Raw genomic sequence first — 7,750 nt, 5'->3', positions numbered from 1 at the left:
TTCTTGTCATGATGGCTTTTCTACAATGTTTATGATATAAAAAATAAAACATATATAATGTATTATAACATTAAAATATGTTTAAGACTAAACTTAACTTGTGCTTCATGGTGGGGAAAAGTAAGACACTGTCTCACTTTACCCCACAGCATTTGTCCAACTTTACCCCAGAGCCACCGTTTTAGAAAAAACAACATCTCTTAGCAATTCAGGCTAATCTTCAGCTAGCATCAATCACATGGTTTTATATGTTGGAAGTTCACCAACATGTATGATATAAATGTTTCTACCTGATTCAATTTGTTTTGACACAACAGTTGATTAAGTTCAACGCAAGAAAATTTACTTTTACATGCAAAAAACAAATTTTTGGGTAAAAACATACTTTCCACAGCATCAGCACCAACTTCTCCTTCATGGCAAGGGGGGAATGGGAGGGGCTTGAAAACATAATGGGTTAAATGACCACAAATGTGTTCCGTTGCCTAGATACAGGGGGTGTCTCACATTACCCGATGTCCCACATTACCCCGCTCTCCCCTATTGTATTTCCCTGACCAAAAGTTAGGGACATTTCTAGGCAGCAGCAGGAAGAGTTGCACATTCATCTATCACATGTCCTCTTTAAGTGGCCTCATGATAGGGAAACAGTCGTTAATCAATACAATTTAGAAATAATTTTGTCCTATTGCCTATTCATTCACCATAGCTATTGTGATGGACATCTGGAAATACAAGAGGTTTGAACACAATCTTTTTTTCTTCTAAATTGTGTATTGAGTTCCAAATGAAAAATATACAATTGTGTGGGTCTCTTTTGCTATAATGATAAGTTCCTACAAGTGTCCCAAGTATTGCAGTTGCCTTACCACAAAAGTGGGACATTTCTAGTCATTTTGCCTCAATGATAAATGCCTAGTAGTGTCCGGCTCATTCTGATTGGTTGGGACATTTTTAGGCACTTTGCTACTATGATAAGTGCTTAGAAGTGTCTCAAGTATTGCACTTCCTTAACCAATAGTTTGGGACTTTTCTAGGCATTTTGCTTCAATGTGCCTACAAAAGTCACACGTATTGCAGATAACTAACCACAAGAGCGGGACATTTCTAGTCATTTTGCCTCAATGATAAGTGCCTAGAAGTGTCCGGCTCATTCTGATTGGTTGGGACATTTCTAGACATTTTTGCTATTATGTAGAGTGCCTACAAGTGTCCCATGTATTTTTTTTTCCCTAACACAAAGTGTGAGACATTTCTAGGCATTTTAAGCACTCAGGGTGGGGGCTTTAGCTGGCTGGTGCTGGAGATTGTTTTTCTCACATGTATTGTATTTTTCCCTAACACAAAGAGTGAGACATTTCAAGGCATTTTCAGCACTAAGTGTGGGGGCTTTAGAGTGGGTGCCCGGGCTTGGCTGGTGCCCCACCCGTTTTTCCCTAACAAAACGTGTGGGGCTTTTCGAAGCATTTTTGCTATAATGTAACGTGTCTACAAGTTTCCCATGTATTTTTTTTTTTTTAACCTAACACAAAGAGTGAGACATTTCTAGGCATTTTTCAGCACTCAGGGTGGGGATTTAGAGTGGGTCCCCGGGCTTGGCTGGTGCTGGAGAATTGTTTTCCAATGTTTTGTATTTTTCTCTAATAAAACGTCTGGGACATTTCGAGGCATTTTTGCTATAATGTAAAGTGCCTACAAGTGTCCCATGTATTTTTTTTTCCCTTACACAAACAGTGAGACATTTCTAGGCATTTTTCATCACTCACGGTGGGGTTTCAGAGTGGGCCCCCGGGTTTGGCTGGTGCTGGAGAATTTTTTCTCCAATGTATTGTATTTTTCATGACAAAACGTGTTGGACATTTCTAGGAATTTTTGCTATAATGTAAAGTGTCTACAAGTGTCCCATGTATTCTTTTTTTTTTACCTAACAGAAAGAGTCAGACATTTCTAGGAATTTTTCAGCACTCAGTGTGGGGCTTTAGAGTAGGTCCCCGGGCTTGGATGGTGCTTGATAATTTTTTCTCCCATGTATTGTATTTTTCCATAACAAAAAGTGTGGGACATATCTAGGCATTTTTGCTATAATGTAAAGTGCCTACAAGTGTCTCATGTATTTTTTTACATAACACAAAGAGTGAGACATTTCTAGGCATTTTTCAGCACTCAGGGTGGGGCTTTAGAGTGGGTCCCTGGGCTTGGCTGGTGTTGGAAAACTTTTTCTCCCATGTATTCTATTTTTCCCTAACAAAACATTTTGGACATTTCTAGAAATTCTTGCTTTAATTTAAAGTGCCTACAAGTGTCCCAAGTATTCTTTTTTTTTACCTAACAGAAAGAGTGAGACATTTCGAGGCATTTTTGCTATAATGTAAAGTGCCTACAAGTGTCCCATGTACTTTTTTTCCATAACACAAAGAGTGAGACATTTCTAGGCATTTTTTAGCACTCAGGTTGGGGCTTTAGAGTGGGTCCCAGGGCTTGGCTGGTGCTGGAGAATTTTATCTACCATGTATTGCATTTTTCCCTAACAAAACATTTTGGACATTTCCAGGCATTCTTTCTATAATGTAAAGTGCCTACAAGTGTCCCATGTATTTTTTTTTTCCTAACACAGAGAGTGAGACATTTCTAGGCATTTTTTAGCACTCAGGGTGGGGCTTTAGAGTGGGTCCCAGGGCTTAGCCGGTGCTGGAGAATTTTATTTACCATGTATTGCATTTTTCCCTAACAAAACATTTTGGACATTTCAAGGCATTCTTTCTATAATGTAAAGTGCCTACAAGTGTCCCATGTATTTTTTTTTCTAACACATAGAGAGACATTTCTAGGCATTTTTCATCACTCAGGGTCTGGCGTCAGAGTGGGTCCCCGGGCTTGGCTGGTGCTGGAGAATATTTTCTCCCATGTATTGTATTTTTACTTAACAAAACGTGTGGGGCATTTCTAGGAATTTTTGCTATAATGTAAAGTGCCTACAAGTGTCCCATGTATTTTTTTACATAACACAAAGAGTGAGACATTTCTAACCATTTTTCAGCTCTCAGGGTGGGGTTTTAGAGTTGGTCCCCGGGCTTGGCTGGTGCTGGAGAATTTTTTCTCTCATGTATTGTTTTTTTCCCTAACAAAACATTTTGAACATTTCTAGGCATTCTTTCTATAATGTAAAGTGCATACAAGTGTCCCATGTATTTTTTTTCCATAACACAAAGAGTGAGACATTTCTAGGCATTTTTCATCACTCAGGGTGAGCCTTCAGAGTGCGTTCCCGAGCTTGGCTGGTGCTGGAGAATTTTTTCTCCCATGTATTGTATTTTTCCCTAATAAATTGTGTGGGACATTTCGAGGCATTTTTGCTATAATGTAAAGTGCCTACAAGTGTCCCATGTACTTTTTTTCCATAACACAAAGAGTGAGACATTTCTAGGCATTTTTTAGCACTCAGGGTGGGGCTTTAGAGTGGGTCCCAGGGCTTGGCTGGTGCTGGAGAATTTTATCTACCATGTATTGCATTTTTCCCTAACAAAACATTTTGGACATTTCTAGGCATTCTTTCTATAATGTAAAGTGCCTACAAGTGTCCCATGTATTTTTTTTTTCCTAACACAGAGAGTGAGACATTTCTAGGCATTTTTCATCACTCAGGGTGGGCCTTCAAAGTGGGTTCCCGGGCTTGGCTGGTGCTGGAGAATTTTTTTCCCATGTTTTGCATTTTTCTCTTATAAAACGTCTGGGACATTTCGAGGCATTTTTGCTATAATGTAAAGTGCCTACAAGTGTCCCAGGTATTTTTATTTTTTTTTACCTAACACAAAGAGTGAGACATTTTTAGGCATTTTTCATCACTCAGGGTGGGGTTTCAGAGTGGGCCCCCGGGTTTGGCTGGTGCTGGAGAATTTTTTCTCCAATGTATTGTATTTTTCATGACAAAACGTGTGGGACATTTCTAGGAATTTTTGCTATAATGTAAAGTGTCTACAAGTGTCCCATGTATTCTTTTTTTTTTACCTAACAGAAAGAGTGAGACATTTCTTGGAATTTTTCAGCACTCAGGGTGGGGCTTTAGAGTAGGTCCCCGGGCTTGGCTGGTGCTTGATAATTTTTTCTCCCATGTATTGTATTTTTCCCCATCAAATTGTGTGGGACATTTCGAGGCATTTTTGCTATAATGTAAAGTGCCTACAAGTGTCCCATGTACTTTTTTTCCATAACACAAAGAGTGAGACATTTCTAGGCATTTTTTAGCACTCAGGGTGGGGCTTTAGAGTGGGTCCCAGGGCTTGGCCGGTGCTGGAGAATTTTATTTACCATGTATTGCATTTTTCCCTAACAAAACATTTTGGACATTTCAAGGCATTCTTTCTATAATGTCAAGTGCCTACAAGTGTCCCATGTATTTTTTTTTCTAACACATAGAGAGAGACATTTCTAGGCATTTTTCTTCACTCAGGGTGTGGCGTCACAGTGGCTCCCCAGACTTGGCTGGTGCTGGAGAATTTTTTCTCCCATGTATTTCATTTTTCCCTAACAAAACGTGTGGGACATGTCTAGGCATTTTTTGCTATAATGTAAAGTGCCTACAAGTGTCCCATGTATTTTTTTACCTAACTCAAAGAGTGAGACATTTCTAGGCATTTTTCACCACTCAGGGTGGGGCTTTAGAGTGGGTACCCAGGTTTGGCTGGTGCTGGAGAATTTTTTCTCCCATGTATTGTATTCTTCCCAAACAACACATTTGGGACATTTCTAGGCATTCTTGCTGTAATGTAGAGTGCCTACAAGTGTCCCATGTTTAACATTTTTTTTTTACCTAACACAAAGAATGATACATTTCCAGGCATTGTTCAGCAGTCAGGGTGGGGCTTTAGAGTGGGTCCCCGGGCTCTGCTGGTTCTGGAGAATTTTTTATACCATGTATTGTATTTTTCCCTAAAAAAACATTTGGGACATTTCTAGGCATTCTTGCTATAATGAAAAGTGCCTACAAGTGTCCCATGTATTTTTTTACATAACACAAAGAGTGAGACATTTCTAGGCATTTTTCAGCACTCAGGGTTGGGCTTTAGATTGGGTCCCTGGGCTTGGCTGGTGCTGGATAATTTGTTCTACCATGTATTGTATTTTTCCCTAACAAAACATTTGGGACATTTCAATCAATCAATCAGATTTTATTTGTATAGCCCATATTCACAAATTACAATTCATCTCATAGGGCTTTAACAGGGTGTGACATCCTCTGTCCTTAACCCTCAGCAAGAGAAAGGAAAAAGTACTAAAAACCCTTTTAACAGGGTAAAAATATGTAGAAACCTCAGAGAGAGCCACATGAGAGGGATCCCTCTCCCAGGACGGACAGAAGTGCAATAGATGCCACGTGCAGGAGAACATCATCAATAATCAAAGTCTCTAGCAGCATTTGATGAGGGTAGACATCCCGAAGGACAACCCCAACATGACATGCCAAGCAGTCCTGCTGCAAGCACAGTCCATGCTCAGCAACCATCTAGACCACGATCCACCATCCAGACCAGACGCCACTCCAGTCCTCAGTCACCATCCACCGCCGCCAACCAGGACCCATCACAAGCCACCACCGCGGTCCTGGTCCACCACCCGTGCCCAATGCCAACGCGACACAGGGTCCGCCACCAGCCCCACGATCAGCCCACATGACTCAGAATCCGCCACACTGGATCCAACACCGCGACCCCCGGTGCGCGATCCACAAACCGCAATCCATGGTGCGGCCACAGAGGCCCTGGATCTGCGGGTGATAAAGCAAAGGGATTCCGGGGAAGGGGGATAGGGATGGAGAAGAGGAAGGAGAAGCTGGAAAGAGAAGCTCCGTGTGTGATGTGTCATAAAATAGAACAAGTAACGTTCTGGCGCACTAATTAGCTCTAACTATAAGCTTTATCAAAAAGGAAGGTTTTGAGCCTACTTTTAAACGAAAAGATGGTGACTGCCTCCCGAACTGAAAGTGGTAGATTATTCCACAGCCGAGGGGCTTGATGGCTAAAAGCTCTGGCTCCTACTCTACTTTTAGAGAATTTAGGGACGACAAGTAGGCTTGAATTCTGGGAGCGGAGTGCTCTAGCGGGTTTATAAGGTACTAACAGCTCTTTAAGGTAAAAAGGCGCTATATTATTAAGGGCCTTGAAGGTGAGGAGGAGAATTTTAAATTCTATTCTAGATTTAACTGGAAGCCAGTGTAGCAATGCTAATATTGGAGAAATGTGCTCTCTTCTCTTTGTTCTCGTCAGGACACGTGCTGCGGCCTTTTGGACAAGCTGTAGAGTCTTTAACGACTTACTGCTGGAGCCAGATAATAATGAATTACAATAGTCCAGTCTCGATGTAACAAAGGCGTGGACTAGTTTTTCTGCATCTTTTTGGGAAAGGACATGTCTAATTTTTGAAATATTATGCAAGTGGAAAAAAGCGGTCCTAGAAATTTGTTTTAAGTGACTATTAAAGGATAAATTAGGATCGAGGATCACTCCCAAGTTCCTGACTGTTTCATTGGAAGCAAGGGCAATGTCGTCTCGCGCAGCTATATCATTAGATAATGCATCTCTAAGGGGTTTGGGGCCAAGTATTATAACCTCTGTTTTGTCTGAGTTTAATGTATTATTTTATTTTTTTAACCTACCACAAAGAGTGAGACATTTCTAGGCATTTTTCAGCAGTAAGGGTGGGGCTTTAGAGTGGGTCCCCGGGCTTGGCTGGTTCTGGAGAATTTTTTCTACCATGTATTGTATTTTTCCCTAACAAAACATTTGGGACATTTCTAGCTATTCTTGCTATAATGTAAAGTGCCTACAAGTGTCCCATGTAATTTTGTTACATAACACAAAGAGTGAGACATTTCAATGCATTTTTGCTATGATGTAAAGTGCCTACAAGTGTCCCATGTATTATTATTTTTTTTTTAACCTAACACAAAGAGTGAGACATTTCTAGGTATTTTCAGCACTCAGGGTTGGGCTTTAGAGATGCTCCCCAAGCTTGGCTGGTGCTGGAGAATTTTTTCTCCCATGTATTTCATTTTTCCCTATCAAAACATTTCGGACATTTCTAAGCATTCTTGTGATAATGTAAAGTGCCTACAAGTGTCCCATGTATTATTTTATTTTTTTAACCTAACACAAAGAGTGAGACATTTCTAGGCATTTTTCAGCAGTAAGGGTGGGGCTTTAGAGTGGGTCCCCGGGCTTGGCTGGTGCTGGAGAATTTTTTCTCCCATGCATTGTATTTTTCCCTAATAAATTGTGTGAGACATTTCGAGGCATTTTTGCTATAATGTAAAGTGCCTACAAGTGTCCCATGTACTTTTTTTCCATAACACAAAGAGTGAGACATTTCTAGGCATTTTTTAGCACTCAGGGTGGGGCTTTAGAGTGGGTCCCAGGACTTGGCTGGTGCTGGAGAATTTTATCTACCATGTATTGCATTTTTCCCTAACAATACATTTCGGACATTTCTAGGCATTCTTGCTATAATGTAAAGCTCCTACAAGTGTCCCATGTATTCTTTAATTTTTTTTACCTAACACAAAGAGTGAGACATTTCTAGGCATTGTTCAGCAGTCAGGGTGGGGCTTTAGAGTGGGTCCCCAGGCTTGGCTGGTGCTGAAGAATTTTTTCTACATGTATTGTATTTTTCCCTAACTAAACATTTGGGACATTTCTAGGCATTCTTGCTATACGGTAAAGTGCCTACAAGTGTCCCATGTATTTTTTTACCTAACTCA

The sequence above is a fragment of the Pleuronectes platessa genome, chromosome 12 (genome assembly GCF_947347685.1).
Source record: "Pleuronectes platessa chromosome 12, fPlePla1.1, whole genome shotgun sequence".
Taxonomy (NCBI): domain Eukaryota; kingdom Metazoa; phylum Chordata; class Actinopteri; order Pleuronectiformes; family Pleuronectidae; genus Pleuronectes; species Pleuronectes platessa.
The sequence above is the reverse complement of the archived record's forward strand: the minus strand, read 5'-3'. Positions refer to the sequence as shown.